The 26,744-nt window shown below is 34.6% G+C and overlaps 1 long non-coding RNA gene across 2 annotated transcripts in view; it reads right to left on the minus strand.

The window, feature by feature from the left end:
• Window positions 1-589: 589 nt before the first annotated feature.
• LOC129018920 (uncharacterized) overlaps window positions 590-26,744 on the minus strand; it is a 47,806-nt gene continuing 21,651 nt past the window's right edge. The window contains exons 3-4 of one of the 2 annotated variants that reach the window (XR_010124121.1): window positions 1,602-1,652; window positions 590-933 (exon numbers count right to left, since the gene is read on the minus strand). This is a non-coding gene — a long non-coding RNA (uncharacterized LOC129018920). Of the gene's footprint in view, window positions 934-1,601; window positions 1,653-18,401; window positions 24,011-26,744 lie in introns of those variants that run through there. The other variant, XR_008495454.1, reaches the window with a different exon arrangement.

Raw genomic sequence — 26,744 nt, forward strand, 5'->3', positions numbered from 1 at the left:
CCAAGAATTGTGCCAACAGTTTCGTTTTTGGGTTTATTAGCTCATCCAATCTTGAAAACAATCCTAAGATGCTGTTATTACTGCTACTTTATAAACAAATAAACAGAGGTTTATAAGAATTAATAATTTACCCCAAATCATCTATTACTACAATCTTAGTTGAGAGAAAGCCTGATAATCATCTGAGTTCCTAAAGGGTCCTGATCTGCCAGTTTGCTTGCATTTTAGATCCTACTAGGTCTTCCAATTGGCAAGTTTTTATGAATTCTGATAATAAGGTGTTTTGTAGGTTGATGATTCTATCCCTTCACAATCTCAGTTCTAGCACTTGAACTTATTATCTATCTCCGGATGTGAGAATTTTCCCACATGTTGTTCATCTTCTTTTATTATAATTATTTTGTAATTTCAGGTTATTTTAATAATGTATCTTCTTTCGACTTTACTGGATTCCAACTAAAAGTAGCTTAAACAAATTTAAAACAATAACAACAATCATAAATATAAAAGGGAAATTATTTATTTGACAAATCCAAGATGTAGTTTGGGCAAAGGTGAAATAAGTTGTTCATTCAATCGTAGAGCCTTTTCTTTTTTCAATTTCTAGGCTTTAATAACCTCTATTTAGCTTTATGCTCAGGCATCCTCTATCCATACAGGGCATAATGTTATCTTGAAGACTCAGTCACATAATTTACTATTTGAATCAAGCCATTTTGAAATAAAGTCTTAATTTATAATTCGTGTGGAAAAATCTCAAGGAATTCTTGAATTGGACGAACTTGAATAATGAGGCCTTTACTGAAGCAGTCAGGTTGGTTGAATAACGGATGATCTGATGACAATGTCTGGATAAAGTAACTGGGGAAGGGTCAATCCATTGAGACCATCTGAAATTGGTTTTTATGGAGAAAACTAGAGAATATATTTGTTCTGTTACCAAAAGAAAGAAGAAATTGATTTTGGATAGGCAAACATAATCATTGTACACAACATGCTTTTATATTTAAATGGAGAACAAGAATATGAATGATATAAAAATTAGGAAAGATTTTGTTTTCAACAAGGAAAATTGGAAGCAATTTACCTTATTAAATTATTAAGTATCTTTTTGGCCTTTTTTTCCAGTAATCTTTTTTTTTAGACAGAGTCTCACTCTGTAACCCAGGCTGTAGTGCAATGGTGCGATCTTGGCTAACTGCAACCTCTGCCTCCAATGTTCCAGTGATTCTCCTGCCTCAGCCTCCTGAGTAGCTGGGATTACAGGCACCACAACCACACCCAGCTAATTTTTGTATTTTCAGTAGAGACAGGGTTTTGCCATGTTGGCCAGGCTGGTTTTGAACTCCCAACCTCAGGTGATCTGCCCGCCTTGGTTTACCAAAGTGCTGGGCTTCTATGTATGAGCCACTGTGCCCAGCCTCCAGTAATCTTTTTTTAAATAAAAATGGTAAAATATGATATAAAAGTATATTTCTTTCTTAATTATGTGTAATTTACGTGAAATTTTTACAATCATATGAAATTGCATTAACTTGTATTAAAATATTTTTATGAACAATTCATGCGACCAACACAGAAAATGCAGAATTTATACTTACTCACTCCCCAATGGTAGAAACATCAGTTTCTTCCTATTGCAATTCTGTGTCCTAAAAATAAAAAAATAATAATTTTAAAAAATACAGGAAAAATACTGACTGTGCTACTTCAGAAGAACCTGGAACAAACAGAAAAACATTAAAACTAAATCAAACAAACATGAATTTAAGGTGTTTAAACTTTAAATCAAGTTAAAACACTCAAGTTTGAGCTATCCCATTGCTCTCTATGTGGATGAATCCAGTTTCATTTTGGAAAAAAAGGTAGTATACAATCTCTATATCCAGTTTGAATAATTACTTCACAATTTTCATAATATATAATTACAACCTAATAGATTCGAGAAAGTGGTGGGTATTTGTCATCTCTTTTGATGTGTTCACAGCATCTAATGTAGTCCTACAGCACTTCATTAGAAAATTAACTCTTTTGAGAAATGTCTGTTCATATCCTTTGCCCACTTTTTGATGGGGTTGTTTGTTTTTTTCTTGTAAATTTGTCTGAGTTCTTTGTAGATTCTGGATAATAGCCCTTTGTCAGATGAGTAGATTGCAAAAATTTTCTCCCATTCTGTAGGTTGCCTGTTCCTTCTGATGGTAGTTTCTTTTGCTGTGCCGTAGCTCTTTAGTTTAATTAGATCCCATTTGTCAACTTTGGCTTTTGTTACCATTGCCTTTGGTGTTTTAGACATGAAGTGCTTGCCCATGCCTGTGTCCTGAATGGTATTGCCTAGGTTTTCTTCTAGGGTTTTTATGGTTTTAGGTCTAAATTTAACAGGCACTTCTCAAAAGAAGACATTTATGCAGCCAAAAGACAAATGAAAAAATGCTCATCATCACTGGCTATCAGAGAAATGCAAATCAAAACCACAGTGAGATATCATCTCACACCAGTTAGAATGGCCATCATTAAAAAGTCAGGAAACAACAAGTGCTGGAGAGGATGCGGAGAAATGGGAACACTTACACTGTTGGTGGGACTGTGAACTAGTTCAAACATTGTGGAAGACAGTGTGGCGATTCCTCAGAGATCTAGAACTAGAAATATCATTTGACCCAGCCATTCCATTACTGGGTATGTACTCAAAGGAATATAAATCATGCTGCTATAAAGACACACGCACACGTATGTTTATTGTGGCATCTCTCACGATAGCAAAGACTTGGAACCAAGCCAAATGTCTGACAATGATAGACTGGATTAAGAAAATGTGGCACATATACACCATGGAATACTATGCAGCCATAGAAAATGATGAGTTCATGTTCTTTGTAGGGACATGGATGAAGCTGGAAACCATCATTCTCAGCAAACTATCACAAGGACAAAAACCAAACACCGCATGTTCTCACTCATAGTTGGGAATTGAACAATGAGAACACCTGGACACAGAAAGGGGAACATCACACACCAGGGCCTGTTGTGCGGGTGCAGGGGACGGATAGCATTAGGAGATATACCTAATGTAAATGACAAGTTAATGGGTGCAGCACATCAACATGTCACAAGTATACATATGTAACAAACCTGCACGTTGTGCACATGTACCCTAGAACTTAAAATATAATAAAAATATATGTATATATAAAAAAGAAAAATAAAATGAAACTCAAAAAAAAAATAAAATTAATAAGGATCTGTGGATTACCTAGTAGATTTTAAGCAGTGCTTAGCCTTATGTAAGAACTTTTAATCAAATTTTATTGAAAATATTTTTATTTCTAAATCTACAAATTTAAGAAATAATGAAAATATTCATAACCAGGTTATTATATATAATTTGTGCATCAATTTGTCACTACTATAAGTTTTATCAAGTTAATTTACTGCCTGTATAAGACACTTGAACAAAGATGATCTTGCTTTGTAGGATTTCCTACATGAATATGAGAAAGAGAGCTAAGGAGAATTGGAGGGCTGCTCCTTCATGAGCTTTGAAGTTGATTTTGCTTGTATATTTTGAGAGTAGGAGTAGCTTTGCTTCTTAAAACTCATACCTAAATCCTGCAGAGAAACCACTAATAATCAGGATGCAACTCATTTCAAGATCCTTATACTTTGATTTTATTCCATATATCAACTTTTATTTTTCTCTGTTTAACAAAATGCTATTGCAGGGGTTTATAATTCATTTTTTAAATAAATGCTCCCAATTATACAAATGTTTCCAACTCCTAACCAATAACCTAGAAATTGCTAGACTCTTTTCCATCCCATGCTTAGAAGAGAGATTTGTCACACATTTGGGCTTAAATGGTGCATTCCTAATATCACAGAATGAGTCTAGTCATTACTGTCCACAACAATTTCAGTGTCCATTCATCCCTTCCTGGTATTCATTATGTGATCTATTTTTTTTCACAATTCATTCATAACAGTATAAATAACCAGCTTAATTTTAGGAAGCTACATTTTACATCTTAGTGTTTATTTTCAATGTGTTATGTGCAAGATTGATTTTAGCATATGCAGCAGTGCGTTCTTGAAGTTAATCTCACAACTTCCTGATCAGTTGTCCTTATCTAACATTTTAGGATCTTCTTACAAAATGATGCATTATTTCCTGAAAACAAAAAAAAGTATGTATTATTTAATATTTAAACAGCTAGTTCTTGTTTTTTGATTATTTATCAAATGCATTTGATTCGAAGTTCAATATAACAGACGTTGAATAGACGTGCTTATGAGAAGGATGAAAATAAGCCCAAACAAAAAAGGGGCAGATAAGCCAAGGTATTCCAACCCTGTATGCAGGATAATAACTATTTGATTTGCTTATCAAATTTTACATTTCTCTTTCTAGGCTTAATGTTTCTAAAGCCTCACGCTGTGCTTCAGTATTAAAAAGTCGAGCTAATAATGTTGTCGTTAGGGAGGACAGTGAATACGAATTTGGTAAGTTATTCATAAATGTTCAACATTATTATGCAAATTGTATATTGCCATATAGTAGTGTATAATACAAGATAACATAAAATTGCTTGAAATATTACAAATTGTCTTCTGTTGACATTGTTGAGAATTTCTAAATTTCTATATTCTTTACGTTTTCAAATAAACTTAATTTTTGCAAGTTTTAAAAAATAGCAAAGTAATATAAACACTTTTCATAGGATTGAAAAGTCAAGTAAGTTAGTAAAATAAATACTGGTTTTAGTTCGAACTCTATATAGATACGTCAGAGATGAACAAAGGGATACTCATGAGTTTTGGAGGGAGAATGGTGTTTTATAGTCACCTCACAAAATCACAGCATATGGCTTCCCTGCCTTTCCCTCCCTTCTCCTTCCCCACTCCTCCTCTTCTCTCCTCTCTCTTCTCTTCCCCTCCCCACCTCGTCTCTCTCTTCTCTTTTTCTAGCTGGTCTTGCTTGACCCTGAAAAGTACCTCCCATCTCTCAATAACAGTATCACCAACACAGTACCATCCATATGTTAAATATTCAAATGAGGAGGCCTCTAAACCTGTTAGTCCATGTAAAATTAGTCCCTCGGTTCTAGGATTTCTAGCCCAGTTATGTAAGTTATGTGTTTATCTAGTAAACAGGGTTGGTGTCAGATGTCCAGGTATTAATAAAAAGTGTCTTTGTTTTTCTCAGTATTATTTCTCCTCTCGGGATCACCAGAAAAGACTGAGGCAGGACCAGATTTCCTATGAAAGTTTTAATAGATCCCTATTATTGAGACGTGATTCACAAGAACACTGCACATCGAGGTACTCTTGAATAATTTGGACAAGTCAAGCTGTACTTTCTGTTTCCAAGTAACTCATCAATAAATGGCAGTTTAAACTTACAGGTGTCTAAAGTAACTTATAGCCCTAAATTCTTCAAACCTATTATCTTTCTTCTCTGTTATTGTATTTTAAAGTTTTTATCATTATGTGTATGTCCAAGCGTATATTAGAATTAAATTCCATATGTTACTTTGGCACTAAAATGCCAAACTATATCAGTTTATACAAGCAAAATAACAGATATCACAAATTTGCTGAGAATTGTCTGTATACAAAATGTTATCCACATTTTGTTGGCAATTTGAGCTCTCCATTGTGGAATATAAGTAGTGGAAAGAGTAGTTGATAGTCCATTGTGGTTGGCAGAAAAAATATGTATTCATGTTTCCTCTCTTTAAGCCGCTATTTTAAATGAAAAAAAGTAAAATAAAAATGGAAAAACAAATCAAACAAAAGCCATTTGTTCTTATTTTATTCCCAAATAATGTCACACATTTCAATGACATTTAAAATCTAGTGAAGTTTGTTTCCATTCAAGTGTAGCATGGAAATAATTTCAAATCAACTTTGAGACAGCAGTAGCAAATTGCTTCTTTGAAGTCATTGAGCATGGTGAATCACATCTTACGCCATCTGTTGACAACATGGAATTCTGCAGGCTGGAAAGCTTTTGAGTAAACCCTAAGAAGTGTATTAGGCTTGAAGCTAATTTAGTTAGGAGAAAAACAACAACAACAACGCAGCAACAACAAAAAGCCATGGGGTGTCCTCATAAAAAAGCAAACGAAAGATCAGAAGTGCAAACCCGAAGCTTAGATTCTTCTTTATTTGCACACATCTGCTTACTGAACACATTCCAATTTAATTATATAGCCAAATTACCATCCCCTTACAGAACTATTGTCATGGTTTTCAGATTCTTCCAAGTGTCAATTTCAGTGTAACTCCCTGCATATTTTAAAACAATGCCTAAAAATTTTCCATTCTGTTCAATTATGTTACATCTGAGAATATGTGCATTCTTTTCTCATCTAATCAAATTTTTCCCATGAGTTCCCTAAAAATGCATGCTTTGTTGCATATATATCTGCCCAGGTCATTTGCCTCTGAATCGTACATAAATATATTAAAAAATAAGTACTTGATTTTCTTAGAAATATTAAAAATATGGAATATGTATTTCCTTTATTTTAAACTTAAGTAAATTAAACTTTCTGCTTATATAATAAGTGACAATTTTCATTTTAACAAAGAAACTAACCCATTCCACTGATGACGACTGCCATCAACCTCTGGAAATATTTTTAAAAACACACTTTTTAACAATAGTCTCAATTTTATAGACGTTGTGTTCTAAACATAAATTTATACTAAAAATCTGTGCCAGAAGGGAAGGAAATTATTTAATGACAGGATATCTCATCCTGTGTTTTTCAACCAAAGGTACTTGTTGTTTAGTGTGACATGGACCTATTTATAAAAAACTACTGAGGTATTAAATATATGCCTATAAATAGGACTCACTTTAGAAAAAGTAAAAGATGTTTTGTATTAAATATGGTTTATATTATTTAATAAATCAATCAGTGAAACATAAGATATAAAAACTGAAAAATAGTCCACAGTCTATATATACAGAGAGAGAGAGACTATATATATATATAGTCTACCGGCAAGATAAATTTAGTAAATTACCCACCAATTTATTTATTCACCAAACATTTATTAAATGTATACTTTGTGTTAAGCATAGTGAAAGACTACTTTTATATCCATAATTATATTAAGTTTACACAGCAATCCATTGAGAAAAATGTTTCTTTCCTGTGTCGAGATAACTCACTCAATATTGTATGATTAAAATCTGAATTATTTAGTTGTATCATATGAGTATTATTCTGACTTTCCTTTCACAGTTCAGAGTCTCTCAAGTATCAAATCAACAGCCAAAAAAAATCAAGTTTCAGTAGTAAATGATTACAAAGATGTTATATTCTACTGAAATGATAAGAATTTGAATTTGCATTTGCAAGGATAGATCCAGATTTTGTGTTGATGTAGTTTATATAATTTTTGGTCTTTGTAACCTTCATCAGCTGCAGAGTAAACCCATGACTGTGCATCAGAGCTGAACAAGGCTTTCGTTATACTGAACTGACTACATGGTACCCTGAGATGCTGGGAAAAACAGCCAGTGAATCCAGGCAGAAGCTCATCCATTTGGCAAATAATTGGCTTCTCCAGTGGCGACAGCTGCTCTCCTGCCTTCTGGCTGAAATGTACTGGAAAAAAATCCCTACAGATGAAGAGGAGGACAGCAATGTTGGTAATACAGGGGAAATCCAAGAAAATAGGAATCTAAAGCCAAGAGAAAAGCAATTTGTAACAACCCGCTTAGGAAATTGAAACCTAGATCTTTTTAGGGAAATGCCTGTTGCCTTGTCTTTCTTCAAATGTGTTTTCTACTCTTCCCAAGATAGTTTTTAAAAGTATGTAACCATGAACTATCTTTCAATAGGGCAGTGTAAGAAGGCAAGTTTTCCTGCATTGATTCAATCATGGGTAATTGTTCAGAATGTAGAAAGTTCTTTGCAAGAATAAAAGCATCTTCATTGATCTGCCTGGCAGCTTGCTTTATCAGCATTTCTATAAAACCGTCATCTATAAAATTTCTCAGATGCATTTCTTGTAGAACCAATTAGTAATTCGAATGAATGAGTGAATGAATGCTTTAATGCTATAATATTCATTTTGTTGTCTTGTGTCTATGACAAGGTTATTCTGCAAGCAATAAAATTTACTTATCTAGAAGTGAGATTTACACCAGAAATTTTTTTTGAAAGTATCTGATTATAAACATTGTTTTCAGATTTTTCAAGGGAGGGTAGAATCTCTTTACCACGGAGGCCACAGTGATTACCTAGAATCAGTGTTCTCTGAATAGGTAAACTAAGACAAAAAGAAACAATCAACAAAAACAGAAGAAACAGGGAATCCCAGTGAAGGAATGAACACGGGAGACATCCCTTAGGGATTTCTAAAAATATTCAGGTGATATTTAAATGGGGCTAGATGTGCCTCCATTTCAGCAAGTAGGAGCTCTAGAGAAAGATAATTTATTACTAATATAATCTTAGTATTTAATCTATCTCTCTAGGGGACAAAGTTGCCTGAAAAAGTGTGGTTAATACGCTCTAATTTCAATTGATGCCTCAAAGATTTCCATTCTAACGTGTATACTTAAACCCTTTTCTTCTTTTGGTAGCTATGATTATGCCAGAAACCATAACATTATATATAGAACTGTGAATCTTTACTGATAAAGACAGAGTGTGTTTGATATACTTTGATCTTCTTCATAATCTGTAATATAACAAGCTTAAGAACTTAATTGTAGAACAAAAAATGTCATGAACTAACAGTGAAAAAAAGGTAGAACCAATTCCAAGGGAATTGGCCCAAATTTTGAACCTCCCAAAATCATAATTCAGTACCATCATCCCTGACTCTCAGGTATTGCCCCCAGTCTTTGAAAACCTGACTATACTGCATATTTCAGGAGTAATGAGAGACAAAATAAAGGAATTACAAATTAACACTGGCACAGGTTAACAGAGCTTTCCAAAAACCATGAAAAATATATAATCAAAACATTTTTAGTTCATCCCATAATTCTGCTTATAAAAACAAAATCTAAATAATCTAATTGAATGCCATGTACTTTAATAATATTTGTTTACATTTTATTGATACTTTAAGCAAAATGTCTTTTCAACCAAATTGTTCGACATCCTTTTTTCTCATCTCCTACTGCATTAATTTTATTCTCTTAGGAGCTATAGAGATTTTGGATCCACCTTCATAATAATGTTAACAAAAATCATATTGGAATAAAATACCCTTGGACTCTGACCAAAATCTAGAGTTTCTCTCATTATATTTTTCCTAAATTATTGTTTTCCTGTCTGCATTAATGCAAACTCCTTCTTAATAATTTGAAATGGCTTTAGTAATAAGAATTGCACACACTGGTATGGAAATAGTGTACACTGAAACTTCCTCTAATTAAACTTCTTGAAAGTCTTTTAATTTATGTTCCAATGAAAGACCAAGATCAGTAATGCCATTCATCTTCCCATAAGAGATTTGTTCCTATAAAGAGTATCTTGGAAACTTCACCTTCATGTGATAAGTACAAAAGATGAATTTCATGAAGTTTCTCAAGTCTTTTTTGTTTTTTTCTTTTTAATATTATTATTATTATTATTATTATTATTAAACTTTAGGCTCTATGGTACATGTGTGCAACGTGCAGGTAAGTTACATATGTATACATGTGCCATGCTGGTGCGCTGCACCCACCAACTCGTCATCTAGCATTAGGTATATCTCCCAATGCTATCCCTCCCCCCTCCCCCCACCCCACAACAGTCCCCGAAGTGTGATGTTCCCCTTCCTGTCTTAAAAGAATAAAATGTAATAACATAATAGAAAATGAATGGTTTTATTATATAATCTAGAGAACACAATGCAAGCTAGCCCAAAAAGAAGCAGAAATAAACAGTAATGAAATTAGAGACACACAGCAAAAACCCTGTGATATGGTTTGATTGTGTCCCCACCCAAATCTCCTCTTGAATTGTAACTCCCATAATACGCACCTGTTGTGCGAGAGACCAGGTGGGAGGTAACTGAATCATGGGGGCAGGATTTTCCCTTGCTGTTCTTGTGATAGTGAATAAGTCTCACGAGATCTGGTGGTTTTATAAAGGGGAGTTCTCCTCAATATACCCTCTGGCCGGCTGCCATGTAAGAAGTGGCTTTGTTCCTCCTTGTTTTCTGCCATGATTGTGAGGCTTCCTCAGTCATGTGGAACTGTGAGTCAATTAAACCTCTTTCCTTTATAAATTACCCAGTCTCGGGTATGTCTTTATTGGCATCATGAGAACAGACTAATACACCCTGATAAAACTGTACCTGAAGCCTGATATACCTCTCAATATTTCAGTTTCAAGAGACAATAAAGCCCGTTTTTCTGAGTTGGGTGTTCTGTTACTTGCTGTGGCAAGCATTCTAAGCCATGCATTCAAACTAACTCTTTAATATTTTCTATTTATTTATAAATTTGGTTACCTTTGAGTAACTGGTTGATTAAATGGCATTTAATTGATGTCACCACAAATTCTGTGTGCATGTGCAGTGACCGTTTACCAATCAGAAATTCTACTAATTACACAATAATGCAATAAGCAGTCATTTGACATTTTTGCTTGAAAAAATTCTTTAATTTATTTATTTGATTTAATAAGACAGAAATATACAACTAAGCCTTTTTGGTAGGGGTTAATTTAATTTGTTGGGGGTTAATTTACCTGGCCACAAATGAACAAAAGAGGTTAAAGGCATAAAACGTGATTACTATAGAAATGCTAATTAAAATAATGATAGTTTGGGGAGCATATTAAATTGCTTGTGCCTGTAGTTCCAGCACTTTGGGAGGCCGAGGCAGGCAGATCACCTGAGGTCAGGAGTTCGAGACCAGCCTGGCCAACATGGCGAAACTCTGTCTCTACTAAAAACACAAAAATTAGCTGGGCATGTTGGACGCCTGTAATCCCAGCTACTCGGGAGGCTGGGGCAGGAGAATTGCTTGAACCCAGAGGCAGATGTTGCAATGAGACGATATTGCGCCACTACTCTCCAGCCTGGGAGACAGAGTGAGACTCTATCTCAATAAATAAATAAATAAATAAATAAATAACTGAATAAACATGTATATGTGACTATAATATCGGAATTGAGTATCACCTTACACCTGGGAGATGATACTCAAAGTGGAGAGGACTTGTAAGCCTGTCATGGAGTTGAAACTTAACCTGAAGGTGATGCTGACCTGTTTTAGGAAGTAAATCAGAGGACCGACATAATCAGATGCACATTTACTTTTTCAACTCATTCTAGCCGCAGTCAAGAGAAGGAATTTATGGCTATTGGTTCATCAGTGGACAAAGCTGTCAGAAGAAAAGAAAAATAATCATTCCCTTTAAAAAACATTATTTTAAAATCCATCCAAAATTTAACAACAATCATTTATTGAGAGCATAATATACATCAGTCACAATGAAATATTAAGATAAACAATAAGACATCCTATGTCGAAATGTGCATTTGATTGAAAATTATCATTTATTTCAATTGTTCTTATAAGTCTCAAGGCAAGGCATGATGAAAGTGTAGTTATATTTTGGGAACCAGCTTCCATTTCTTGCAACTATTCCTGGACAAATTTGTGCTGATATATTTTAACATTACAAGCCATGTCCTATGTTATATGACACATAAACAATAAAGTTTTGGAGCTGATGAAAATAAATTTTTATTGTAATCATCTAAACCATTCAACAAAGGTGACTTGGCATGTCATAGATGTTTGACTTTGTTCCATTACGCATAAATAGCAGGATAGCATTGTTAGCAGATGCATTTAGATGGGTTCTAAAATGTATCTTCTTGGTTACAGAAGAAATAAGTTGTGTAGACAGCAAAATGAAACTTTTTTAAAAAAAAGTTTTTTTTAAAAAGGAATAATCAAATACAACAAAATCCATATTGATCTCCTGACCTGACAGTCAGCATTGCCATGTGGAAGTCTGATTCTTACCACCCATGATCCTAGACACGTTTCCATTCCATTGAAGAGTAATCTTGGGCTTTCCTTGGTGGTGCAGTCATCCTCAATATACTTTTCAGTTGTTAAGAAAGAAGCACGAGAGATGCAAGTGATGAGTAGAAATTACTAGTTTTGGTGGATATAGCGCTAGTTATTACAAGTCTTCTTTACCTTTGAAGGCAAACTGCTCAGTGAATGGGTGATACATATCTTTAGGACATTAGGCATTTCTGTCCTATTGCTTTTGCTCTTCAAAACATTTAATCATTTCTATAGAAGGATTTACTCTGTAGGTATTGTCTCAATGGGATATTTCAAAGAAAGTCCTGCAATCATTATGACTTTTTACACACGGCATTACACACAACTTGACTTTCATAGAAGCATGTAGTTTTCACATTAAACAAATGAAAAGTGACAGTTAGCTATATCTACCCTTGATCAGTTTTCTAAAAGGTTAAATAATTTCAAAACTCATAAATTTATTGGCTATTTTTTGAAATTGAACATTTAGACCTTAAAAATGGACTTCCTTGTTGTCCTTTTCTGTTTTCCAAGGGCTAAAATTGTTAAGCGGTAGATCTCTTTTTGTGACCTTGAGTGGTCATCATCCCATCTAGGATACAAGTCCCAGTGTAGTAGATACACATGACATTGAAATCAACTTGCTGAGGTGGGCTAAGACTGAGATGGATGTAAATCTGATCATTAAAAAGATGTGCAAACACTTTAAACTTGACAGGTAAGTTGTGCAATATTAACCACAGTAGTTAACTGGGAAACCTAAAAGCTCATCATGATGGTTCTAAGTCAGTACATCTTTTGCTGATATTTAAATATACCCTTTGGGTTATATGAAGTATTCCAGGAGTTCAAACTCAGGTCACAAGAACATTAATTTCCCTGTGTTTTTATAGAGGTCGTATGGTCAGGAAATGGCCAGGATGTTTCAGAACAGAAAATATGTGAATATATCTCCTAGATTCAAAGCCACACCATAAAATTACAATTCTAGAAGACCATAATGGAGTATTTCCAAAGCTGAAGTGCCTAACCCCATAGCTGAACACTTGAATTTTATCTGATAGCATTTAACGTAAGCACTTTCAGGTATAAAACAAATTGGATAATAGTTAGGTCTAACTAATAAACTTCAACTTGTTTGAAGTTTGCTGAGCCTAGATTATTTTTTGAGAAACTCATCATTTAAAGAGAGTCAGGTTCTGAATGTAGAAATGAAAAATAAAGCACAACTTATATAAGACTTTGGGAGTGTCTATTTAGATGTAGACAGTGCCTGTATCAGTATTTGTCTTCCTCTATGTATCAGCGTACAGAAATCTTGATGTCCAATTCTTCTGTCCTTTTGAGACTTCTTATCTCCTCTCATGACCTGGTTTTATCGCCTGACTCCTTTTGTCCTTACTGAAACTCATCTCCCAAGTACATTTCACTCACAAATATTTATTAGTCATCTCAGCACTGTTCTAATTGTTGAGGATATAGCCATAAATAAATAGGATTGTGACATCATGTTGTTTTACATTATACGGAGAAACAAAACAAAAAAATAGCCAAGTAAACACATAAATGAAATAAATTTGATTAGTGATATTCAGCTACTGACAATTATTAAAATAATAAAACAGAGCAATTGGCCAAAGAATAACTTTGCAATACGGGAGAGAAGGAATGATTTTATAATGTAGGGGTAACATGACATATTTTTTCTTCTGTTCTTTTTCATATTATCTTTTGTGTTTGGTTGATTTTCATTGTGCTTGGAAGAGTGCTTCTCACATCTTATGCACTAAAGAAAGCTTTATCAATGTATATGTGTAATCAGTATACAAAATTTAAGTTAGATTTTCTATGTTATTTTCCTAACCTAAGCAGTACCGTGGCGTAGAATGCAGCTGTACATACATATATATTAGAGCTTATTTTTTTTTAATTTTCAGGTCTGCTCAAGTTAGGAAAATAACTTAACCATATATATATATATATATATATAGTTATTTACTATAACTATAGTTAGATGTACTATCACCATAGTTATATATGCCATATATATAAAATCAGCTCTACTATATGTATGTGTGTATATATATATATACACATATATATGTTTACGTTCACTCGTTGAAATAAAATACTATTAAACATTTCGGGTTTTATTATTTTTTTCTGCATAGTTCAAATGAAGGAATAAATGATAGAAAAAGCAATTTTACAAAAAGGAGATATTACGAACTGTACTAAGACGGAGAAAATGTTTCTCGAATAAGCTTAGCAGTTGGGAACAGTATTGCATTGATGCTTTTACCACCTAAAGCTGAACATCAATAGCTGCTGGAGGGTGTAGATGTTCTATTCAAGAAGAAATTAGCACAGACATCTGAAAACTTGTGACCATAGCAGAGAAATGTAGAAACATATAAGAACATTTAAATTTCTACAAAAACAATTTCTGAATTTTAAACAGCCATAACATTTCTAATCTTCCCAAACCTAAGTGTTATTTTATTTGTTTGTTCATTGTATTTATTACGTAGTACCATACGTGTTTTGGGTTCAGAATAGTCAGCTACCTATATGAAACAATAGCAAAGCCTCCACTTTGAAATATTGTCCCAAGTACCCAAGCCTCTCCAAACCATTATTTCTCCCCTTTCCTCCAAAGAATAGCCACGATGCCCCCGTGGGTCATAGGTCTGGTCTATAATAAAGTCCATTTGTTGAAAAGGTCATATTCCGGGGGTCAATGGCCTGCTTTAAATCTTGGCTCTAACAGTTTTTCTTGGGTGGCTTTCAGTAAGCTACTTAAACATGCATCTATAAGTATTCTCATCCATGTGACCTAAAGAATAACAGTCCCTAATATCAGTGTGTTGTGAAAATTAAATTAGTTAATGCATATAATGGGCTTGGAGGAGTGCTTTACCCAGAAAAGTTTTCCTTATGAATATAAGATACTGTTATCATCATTGTCATTATCATTATTACTTATTTGGCTTTTATAATCCTGATAGCATTTTATTTTTTAATTTGGTCAGAGCTCAAGTGGAGAAAAGTGTGTCATTTTCAAGCACCGATATTTGGAGAATGGCCCAGGAAAATTGGAAAATAAGAAAGGAAGTAAAAATTAGAGCTTAAACCACAATTAGGAGATTTTAATAAGGCCAGGGAATATTGGTATTTTGACATTTGCAGTGTGGAGCAGTCCCACAGCACAGAATGTAGCTGTACATAATTTGGGTGGAAAATGTCCTACAGCCTTGTTTTCCAGCCTTGATACTGACTGAAAGGGGGCTTGATACATGCATTGTTATAGATTCTTTCAGGGCCTGTCAGTGAGTGAACTGGCAAGGAGGTAAGCACAGAATTACCCTGATTTCCATTCCTGGGGGAACTCATTCTTCTTTTTTTTTTTTTTTTTCTGGATAAATGAATAAAATGAGTGGGTTAGGAGAAGAAGAGCCAAAAGATTCCAAAAAGAAAATGTTTCTTTTTAATCCTGATGCTTCCTCAGAGGAAGAGGATTTTCCTGCCTCCCAGCAGGCTAGAGTGCTTCTTGAGCACTCTTCCCTGTTCTGTGGGGTACAGAGAGGAGGAAGAGAAGGTGCAGTCACTTCTTTGCAGGCTTTGGCTCAGGTTTTGACAAACCTGAAGCCTGTTCAATTCTACAGGTCCTCTTACCAAATTCAAGTGTACAAATACAAAAGGTTGTACAGAAATGAATATATTCACCTTGAGAAAACAGATTACAACAAACTTCACATCTTAAAAGGCTGACAGTTACTTTAAATATAAAACAATCAAAAAGGTATAATATTTTTTGTCAAATAATGGCCTCATATCTCTATAATAACCCCACTCCATTTTCTTGGCTTCACACTCTTTGATCATCCCCTTTTATAACCAACAGTGTCTGATATCATTTTTATAGATATAATAGAAAAAAACTTTGTCATTCTTCTACCATATTTATTTATGAAACAGATAAAATTTACTTTATGTTGATAGCTGATAATTATGTGTTTCAACTTTACAATTTATAGTATGATGCCATATAAACTTTTAAAATCACTGTTAAATAGGAGAAAAATCTCTGCTCATGTTTCCTTCATAATAGCAGTGTAAAGTTTTTTGTTTTTTGTTTTTTGGTTTTTTTTGACAGAGTCTCACTCTGTTGCCCAACATGGAGTGCAGTAGCATGATCTCAGCTCACTGCAACCTCCGCCTCCCAGGTTCAAGTGATTCTCTTGCCTCAAGCTCCTGAGTAGCTGGGATTACAGGTGCACACCACCAGGCTCGGCTAATTTTTGTGTTTTTAGTAGAGATAGGTTCTACTCATTTTGGCCAGGCTGGTCTCGAACTCTTGATCTCAAGTTATCCACCCACCTCAGCCTCCCAAAGTGTTGGGAGTACAGGCATGAGCCATGGTACCTGGCCCAATAGTGTAAGATTTAACATAACTTTCTCCAAGCTAACTTCTGGCTCTACACTTCAAACTCTTTATCCTCCAGCTACCCTCATTGGTCCAGCTTTGGATGTCATGGGATGTGATATCACCTCTGATTTTGCAATATATCAAGATGGGTATTCAGCAAAGTTACATTTCTCTTTCTGAATGCCTACCACTAACCTAACTATACATGAAGTTGAACCACATACTTAAATTCCAATAAACTCAAAGTAAATGTATCCTCAACTCAATTTCCCATTGATGAATCCAAAACCAAATCTATACCTAGGGCAACCTTACCCAGCACAAGGGTAAGTGTAATTGAGGGAAGTCAGTGTGAAAAGAGACCTTTGTTGTGTGTAATAGCAGGTAAAATCTTTGCCCCTGCAAATTTTACAGAATATGACTGCACTGATAAGGCCTACACTGCATTTCTCATAAATGTGGGAAGAATAAGTTGGGTGCACTTGTCTAAGTTCTGTCCCTTCTCTCAAGAAAATAACCTAATGAGAGTTCTGCTCTGCTTTTCAACATACTAATATTTCACACATTCATCTCTGAAAGCCCCTACACTCATACACACACACACACACACACACACACACACACACGGGAAAGCAAATCCAGTCTGTTTTTCAGTCTGTTTTGCCCATGACTAGTTATATAAGTCTGCCTAGGTCTGGAATTGAGATCTCACATCCTAGAGGAGTTTACATTAGGTTACATAGTTCTATTTAACATTTGTTAAGAAATAGATTGATATCTAGACCTCCAATCTGCCTTACTTGTTTAATTTCTCAATATGCGTAAGAGAGAGAAAATGTGTTTGTTACAGCTTCTTTATCTTCAGTCATAGTTTCCCCTAGATAAGTTAATGTAATGCAGAATTTGTTGAAGATACTAAACTAGTTACTACTTGGACTTTTGAGTTACTCAGGTTTCTGTTAAGGTCTTCATTTATTTCTAATGCTTGCTATTTAATGTGAAAAGACTTTTTCTTGTTTGTTTCAAAAGAATATTCTGGAAAAAATCAGTTTTGAACCAATAGAATGCCTCTCACATTATTTGGACATCATTCACCATTTACCCAATCGCTTATGAGGCATTTTACATCTTAAAAAACACACTATATATCAGACCAAAAATATTTTTGGGAGAAAAATTATGCTGTACATACAGAAACAGGTTTTGCTTTTCAAATTTGTCTTGGAGCCAGCCCTCTCACAGACACCTGGCTGAGTCCTGTGGAGACAGGTTGAAATAAGTAAAAATGGAATCGACTTTGACTAAAATTCCTGTAAGCTTTCCAAGCCAAACATACATGTTTTAGTAGCTGTTTACTAAAATACTAAGGAAAGATGAGAGAACTTCTTTGACTCTTTTGGATAGAATACAAGATTTTGAACTCAGTAAAATACAAACAAGATAGTGGTATTAAACAGTGACAATGGGGTTTTTAGTGGGATGTGGATCAGCTGGAATGACAGTTAAAGTGGACAGTTTGAAGCTTTTGAAAAGAGAATTATTAGTATTCATCATTTGGGGGTGGGAGGATATGGCTTGAGGTAGAAGTAGACACTGTTAAATAGCTCATGATCAGTGGACAAGGTTTCTTATGCACAGAAGACACTCACTGGATCTTTCAGGGAAAAAAAGGTGTAAGAATTCACAAGTAGAAATTAGAGTCAGCAAATATAGAGTAGTGAGTTTATTATATAACAGACAACTACAGAGATTGCTGATTCATCATAACTGGTTCTTCCTATTTTAGGAGCAGATACCTTCAAAATATATTTTCTGCTTAAGGTCAGAGCTCAAACTCTTCTATTACATGTTCTTTCTCCAGAAGGATATTCTCTCAGTCTGATTACTATGTTGGTTTTAGGCAGTTAAGTTTTATAACAAATTACCCCAGACTGGGTGGCTTAAACAACAAACATTTATTTCTCACATCTCTGGAGGCTGGGAAATCCAAGCTCAAGGTGTCAGCAGATTCAGTGTCTGGTGAGGACTCTCTTTCTGGCTTGCAGATGGCTGTCTTTTCACTATGTCCTCATATGGCAGAGAGAGGAGGGGGGGAGAGAGAGAGAGAGAGAGAGAGAAAGAGAGAGAGAAAGCAAATGAGAGAGAGTAGAGGGAAAAAATTCTCCTGCCTCCTCTTATAAGGGCACTAATTCCACTTCATGAACGTTCCACCCACATGACCTAATTCCCTCCCAAAGGCCACACCTCCCAATACTATCAGACGGGAGGTTAAGATTTGGATATATGCATTTTGGGAGGACACAAACATTCAGTCCATAACGTATGTCTATCTGAGTCTTTGAAAACTGCATAGAAATATCACAGGATGTAGATGAATCCGTGAGGATCTGAGATCCAGTCATAAGCAGGAGGTCAAGTTCTCACCTGTGCAATACTCTAACCTCTCTATGTCCCCAAAGCCAAACACTGACCCAGAACACAATGGTAGTTTAAGAAATAATTGTTGATTGGGTGAATAAATATAGGTCATAAAGTTATTTCTAAATTTACTCTTTAATTTCTTCTTATTCATAATGTATACATAGAATACTTAATTTTAACTGTGAATGAATGTTTAAATTAGAATATAATTATGTGTAATTTTAGTTAACCGAAGAAACCCTATTGAATGACTCACATACTCAAGGATGAGATACTCAAAAATAGGTTCTAACTTTAGAGAAATTGTGAACTAGACAGACTTTTTTGGTATGCCTCTCCAGTCTTCAGATAGCAAACACTATTTTTCTGGCTTCAGGAGAATATTTTCCACTTGGCATACCTTTTACTTGTCTTTTGTGACCTTCCTCCAAATTCTGACAAAGTATTTCAAAATATCTTAGTAGTAACTGTGAGCTTATAATAGCTTAAGATATCAGCTTCCTACATAGCATATTGGAAACTTATTTTTTAAAAGGAAGAAAAAATGCCAAGTGATAAAACAATTTGAGTCGAAATGTAAATGTACTATGACTGCAGTAGATCACATAGCCCAACATCCCTTCAACAAGTGAGTATGTCTTCCCTGTGCTCATTACTACATTGTGAAAATAACCTATTTGAATGGGTAACATTATACAGATCTAACAGTGTCTTAGACTTACTCAGTGGGATTCCATACATACATTTCATGGTAATTGAACACTGAAAGCTTTAACAATGACAGATAATCACAATCATTCTCTCTCCTATCCTGGGCTAAGTGTGAATCTTCACATTTGTATAATACTAGGAAATTCTCGTAGGTGGGGAGGGGTGTGAAGATAGCTTAATAAAAACATGTAGCTATCTTTTCACTTATTTTCAATGTTTTACATAGAGCAAAGGTTTCAAGTGTCTGTGATCAGAACGCAACCAAACAAACATCAACTTTTGGCTTTGCTTTTTATTCTGTTTTAATGTGTCATCTGGCTAATTTGGAAAAGTTTTATTAATTTATTTTTCTTTAGGATGTCTACAAATCTTGTATTCCTAAAAATGAAAAATTCTGGCAACTCAATAATTAACAGATAATGTTTATTGCTTTCTCTGAATTGTGCCCTACCAAGTGTGGGACATAAATAAAAGATTAGTAAAATGATATCTTCACGATCTCATTAGATCCAGGTTTCAATACATGCATTTAGTTGCACTCTAGGGGAAGAAAAAGATTATATAAGAATATAACGTATAATATGATAACTCAAAAGTCAAAATATCTTCCCATAAATGGTCAATAATGATGACAGTAATTATAAGCAAGTGTTTCATAAAATGTTTTTTCCTTCCCATCAAGAATTTCAATCTATTTTATTGGGCAGTACGTTGATAATAAAATTGAGTTATATGTTATGCCTACATTGGCAAGAATTTGAAATGACAGTCGTGCTCAAAGGGTAGCAAACCCTTGGGAGGATAGAAAGAAACATGACTGCATTTTCAGTATATTTGCATATCCTCTAGTGCTTTTTCTATGTGGAATGACTTTTCCTTTGTTATTTTTCTTCTGAGAAAGATATATGATATAATAGTTCTGAAAAATTCCTTTCCAAGGAATACCTATAGGAATAAATGTTTCCCAAGACAGTACACTCACAGAGTCTAGTTACTCTTTTTTATTTATATTGGTGTTATGCTATTGTTTATAATCTTTGAATATCAAATCATTGTTATACTGAATTTGAAAATATTTTCTTAACATGCGTATTATCCAAATCAGTATCATAGGATTATTTTATAGGGATAAGAAAGATCACAAAATGCTGCTTTAATTTGATTGTTAATGTTTATAATCCTTTTATCAAAATTTTAACATTGTTAATTATGAGGTCTAAAATACAATATTTTTTCGAAAATATTTTCTTGACTAAAAATTAAATAAATAGCAAAATAATGGAAATCATGCATTTATTTCAAACAAATATTAAAAGTTATCTGAGCCCTGAAGTAAGCTGAAAAACAGAAAACTGTAAAGTGGTAAATTTTGTGTGCTGTGTAGATACATTCCACAGAAATAGTCTGAAAAACAACAACAAAACACACACCTTTATCCACTACCTAATTTGGGCCAAATCTTGTGCCTGTTCATACATTTAAACCATTTAAAAGATGATGTTTTATATATATTTTTTTAAATGACAGAAGAAAAACTTTGTAGATAGCTGAGCTAGATATCTCTTTGACCATCTGTGTTATGTATTGTGTGTGTGACTTTTCCCATACCCAGCTTATATTTTCATAATTGACCTCTAATCTAAATACCAAATGATCAACTATGAATTCCAGCTTGACTGGGACAAGAATTACAAGCATATGTACAGTACCTCGGGTTATTACTGTCAGAACACTGCAAAAATATGTTTGCCACTCTTGTATATAATTACACCCTGGATTCATTATAGCTGGTAATAATGCAGTCTTTTATTCAAGTCAGGATTTCTCTGGATCCAGTGTAAATGTTTTTCTGCTATATTAAGTCATTCACAACGTAGGTGACACCACTGAAGGTTGTTTAGGAACAATTGCAACAGAACTGGCAAATTCAATAGCATGGGAGAGTTGAGTGCTGGGCTGAGAAAGGAAAATATATTCAGTAGCTTTACCTGTTAGAGACAAAACTCACCCAAAGGTTTTCCTATTTTTCTTCCACATACCATGGTTTGTTTGCAGTGGATGTCTAATATGTTGATATTCTTTATCTCTGTGATCATTGGTTTTAACAATGATTGTGGAACAACAATAAACAAAAGCTTATATCATCCAGATTTTGACAGAATTGCTTTGGCTGGGATTGTTCAGGATAGAATGGGATACTAAAGGGATGGTATTTTTATCTGTAATTTTAATAATTTACTGTGGCCAATTTCAAGGTGACAAGAATATTAAGTTACAGACTCTGCTGATGATAGACTACCCTATGACTTAATCCATATTTGGATCTATTTCTAGGTTGTGTTTATTTTTTGTTACTTTGGGTTGACTCGCGTCTTTTCAGGACTGGCTCACCCTTACTTTTCCTTCTCAGTTCAGATTATATTTCCTCAAGGAGGTGTCCCTGAAGCCCTTTTTAAGACATCCTTATGCAAATCAGGTGCCCTGAGGTATACTAAATTGTTTATTCTTTTTATGGCATTTATCATAACTTTTTACTTAAATAATTACTTGTTTAGTTTTTCCATGATATAATGCAAGCTCCTTATATAAGGGTAAGGATACTTTTAGTCTTGATCATAACTACATTCCCAATACCTAGCATAAGGCTGGTCAAACAGTATTGCTCAAAAAAGTATTGTCAAATAAATAAATGCTTAAATAAATGGCAAACATTTGAAGAAAATTGCTTAGTCCTAAACAGCGTGTTTGAATTTATTCTTACTTTGGTGATAGATACTGTATTAATTCTTATTAAGTTAGCTCTTAATAAATCATGTATCACTGGTACCACAAGTTTCAACATATTTGGCAATTTCTACAAAACTGAATATTGCTGCATTTGAGATGATCTCATTGTCTCGAACCTGGGAGGGTTATTTTTTTTTAAAAAAAAGGTGTCCTGATTTACTTTTTATTCTTTTTGTAATTCAAGGAAAGTCCCCTGATTTGTTTTTCTTATCAAAAGAAAAACAGGGTTCAAGGGGGAGTTCAGCTAATTTAGCTTCATGATCAATTTCTTTATGGCATTTTATTGCATTCTGAAGGTCTGAAATATTGTGGATTTTGTTAACCTTCATTGGCAGAAACCAAGGAGATAATCTACTTATTTACATGGATCACCTTGATTACTCTTGAAACTGATTATTAGATAAATTGTGATGATATTAAAGGTTTAAATGAAATATTTTCCTTTTAAACATCAAGTAGCCCTTTCTATTTTTATAAGTTATATATCACTAATACCATAGTGATGATTTTAATTATTCCTAAAAACCTATCTTACCACCAAACGATAAAATGATACAATTGTGAATAATTGGAGTTGAAAAATACTCTGGGCAACTGTTCTGCTTTGAAGATGAGAAAATTAAGGCCTTGCGATATTTCATAAATTGCTCAAAGTCAAAAGTTAGCTGGTAGAAAAATTCAGGGCTAATAGATAAGCATCTTGTTCTTCCCATTAAAATATTATTCTGGTTATAAATTATTACTTTAAGTAAGGCATCTACTATGGGGTATTATTTAGTCTATTAAGAAAAAGCAAAATACAAACAAGGCAAAATCTTATAACATGTCTGAAAATGCGCCTTCCTTTTTTGTGTTTAATATCTTTGCACATGACATTTGGATTACCTGCTCATTCATGTGCATCCAAAGGTCTTTTATTAATCCTGTAAAATCTTGTTCTAATGTAACCATAATAGTAGGAAATTCCTTGAACACCTATCCTCCATCCGATTAGATACTATTTAGTATGTATTTTGTGTACACTTTCTAATCACTATAATTACAGCAAGTATTACTTACATTTATTACACACAATAGTCTAAACATCTTTAAATATGTTAATTTAAGTAAGTCTGTGAGCTGCTATAGAGCAGAAGCAGTATCAGGTACAACAGTACATCTCCAGATCATCAGTGCTTAGCAAAACAGTCACAGAAAAATAAGGGTATGATGTGCAGGAGAGAATGGGAAGGAGCTCTATTCATGTCTCTCTCATCTCTTAAAAATATTCAGTGGACTTTCTTCTTCACCTGAACTTAAATACAAACTTAGGCAGGTTCCATATGACCATTGGTCAATCTTTTGGAATTAGACACACTACAACAATTTAACGTCACAGAAGACAGTTTTAGTTTACCAACTTTAATGCCCAATTATAACAGATATTTTAAAGCCATTTTCAATTTGAGGTGTTAACCATCCTTCCAATTGTACCTACCTCTAGAAATGCTTTGACAAAAATGAGGTGTAGTCAGCACGTTCTCTTCTTCTTTCTGTGGGCCTCTACTTTTCTACCTGTATCTCACTAGCCAAAATTTCCAGGGCTTGGAACAAGTTCAAGGAAGAAGAGAAAGGTCTTCTCTTTACAAGAACTGCCATGAAAAGTTATCATCAATTAACTTAGTGGATATTTAAAGTGGAAACTTTCTCTTTGGGGCATGTTTTTTTTTTTTTTTTTTTTTTTTTTTTTCTTCTTATTCTTATTATTATTATTATACTTTAGGTTTTATGGTACATGTGCGCAATGTGCAGGTAAGTTACATATGTATACATGTGCCATGCTGGTGCGCTGCACCCACCAACTCGTCATCTAGCATTAGGTATATCTCCCAATGCTATCCCTCCCCCCTCCCCCCACCCCACAACAGTCCCCAGAGTGTGATGTTCCCCTTCCTGTGTCCATGTGTTCTCATTGTTCAATTCCCACCTATGAGTGAGAATATGCGGTGTTTGGTTTTTTGTTCTTGCGATAGTTTACTGAGAATGATGATTTCCAATTTCATCCATGTCCCTACAAAGGACGTGAACTCATCATTTTTTATGGCTGCATAGTATTCCATGGTGTATATGTGCCACATTTTCTTAATCCAGTCTATCATTGTTGGACATTTGGGTTGGTTCCAAGTCTTTGCTATTGTGAATAATGCCGCAATAAACATACGTGTGCATGTGTCTTTATAGCAGCATGATTTATAGTCCTTTGGGTATATACCCAGTAATGGGATGGCTGGGTCAAATGGAATTTCTAGTTCTAGATCCCTGAGGAATCACCACACTGACTTCCACAAGGGTTGAACTAGTTTACAGTCCCACCAACAGTGTAAAAGTGTTCCTATTTCTCCACATCCTCTCCAGCACCTGTTGTTTCCTGACTTTTTAATGATTGCCATTCTAACTGGTGTGAGATGGTATCTCATTGTGGTTTTGATTTGCATTTCTCTGATGGCCAGTGATGGTGAGCATTTTTTCATGTGTTTTTTGGCTGCATAAATGTCTTCTTTTGAGAAGTGTCTGTTCATGTCCTTTGCCCACTTTTTGATGGGGTTGTTTGTTTTTTTCTTGTAAATTTGTTGGAGTTCATTGTAGATTGTGGATATTAGCCCTTTGTCAGATGAGTAGGTTGCGAAAATTTTCTCCCATTTTGTAGGTTGCCTGTTCACTCTGATGGTGGATATCACCACCGATCCCACAGAAATACAAACTACCGTCAGAGAATATTACAAACACCTCTATGCAAATAAACTAGAAAATCTAGAAGAAATGGATAAATTCCTTGACACATACACCCTCCCAAGACTAAACCAGGAAGAAGTTGAATCTCTGAATAGACCAATAACAGGAGCTGAAATTGTGGCAATAATCAATAGCTTACCAACCAAAAAAAGTCCAGGTCCAGATGGATTCACAGCCGAATTCTACCAGAGGTACAAGGAGGAGCTGGTACCATTCCTTCTGAAACTATTCCAATCAATAGAAAAAGAGGGAATCCTCCCTAACTCATTTTATGAGGCCAGCATCATCCTGATACCAAAGCCTGGCAGAGACACAACAAAAAAAGAGAATTTTAGACCAATATCCTTGATGAACATTGATGCAAAAATCCTCAATAAAATACTGGCAAACAGAATCCAGCAGCACATCAAAAAGCTTATCCACCATGATCAAGTGGGCTTCATCCCTGGGATGCAAGGCTGGTTCAATATACGCAAATCAATAAATGTAATCCAGCATATAAACAGAACCAAAGACAAAAACCACATGATTATCTCAATAGATGCAGAAAAGGCCTTTGACAAAATTCAACAACCCTTCATGCTAAAAACTCTCAATAAATTAGGAATTGATGGGACGTATCTCAAAATAATAAGAGCTATTTATGACAAACCCACAGCCAATATCATACTGAATGGGCAAAAACTGGAAGCATTCCCTTTGAAAACTGGCACAAGACAGGGATGCCCTCTCTCACCACTTCTATTCAACATAGTGTTGGAAGTTCTGGCCAGGGCAATTAGGCAGGAGAAGGAAATCAAAGGTATTCAATTAGGAAAAGAGGAAATCAAATTGTCCCTGTTTGCAGATGACATGATAGTATATCTAGAAAACCCCATTGTCTCAGCCCAAAATCTCCTTAAGCTGATAAGCAACTTCAGCAAAGTCTCAGGATACAAAATCAACGTGCAAAAATCACAAGCATTCTTATACATCAATAACAGACAAACAGAGAGCCAAATCATGAGTGAACTCCCATTCACAATTGCTTCAAAGAGAATAAAATACCTAGGAATCCAACTTACAAGGGATGTGAAAGACCTCTTCAAGGAGAACTACAAACCACTGCTCAAGGAAATAAAAGAGGATACAAACAAATGGAAGAACATTCCATGCTCATGGGTAGGAAGAATCAATATCATGAAAATGGCCATCCTTCCCAAGGTAATTTACAGATTCAATGCCATCCCCATCAAGCTACCAATGACTTTCTTCTCAGAATTGGAAAAAACTACTTTAAAGTTCATATGGAACCAAAAAAGAGCCCGCATCGCCAAGTCAATCCTAAGCCAAAAGAACAAAGCTGGAGGCATCACACTACCTGACTTCAAACTATACTACAAGGCTACAGTAACCAAAACAGCATGGTACTGGTACCAAAACAGAGATATAGATCAATGGAACAGAACAGAGCCGTCAGAAATAATGCCACATATCTACAAGTATCTGATCTTTGACAAACCTGACAAAAACAAGAAATGGGGAAAGGATTCCCTATTTAATAAATGGTGCTGGGAAAACTGGCTAGCCATATGTAGAAAGCTGAAACTGGAT

The sequence above is a fragment of the Pongo pygmaeus genome, chromosome 17 (genome assembly GCF_028885625.2).
Source record: "Pongo pygmaeus isolate AG05252 chromosome 17, NHGRI_mPonPyg2-v2.0_pri, whole genome shotgun sequence".
NCBI classification, from domain to species: Eukaryota; Metazoa; Chordata; class Mammalia; order Primates; family Hominidae; genus Pongo; species Pongo pygmaeus.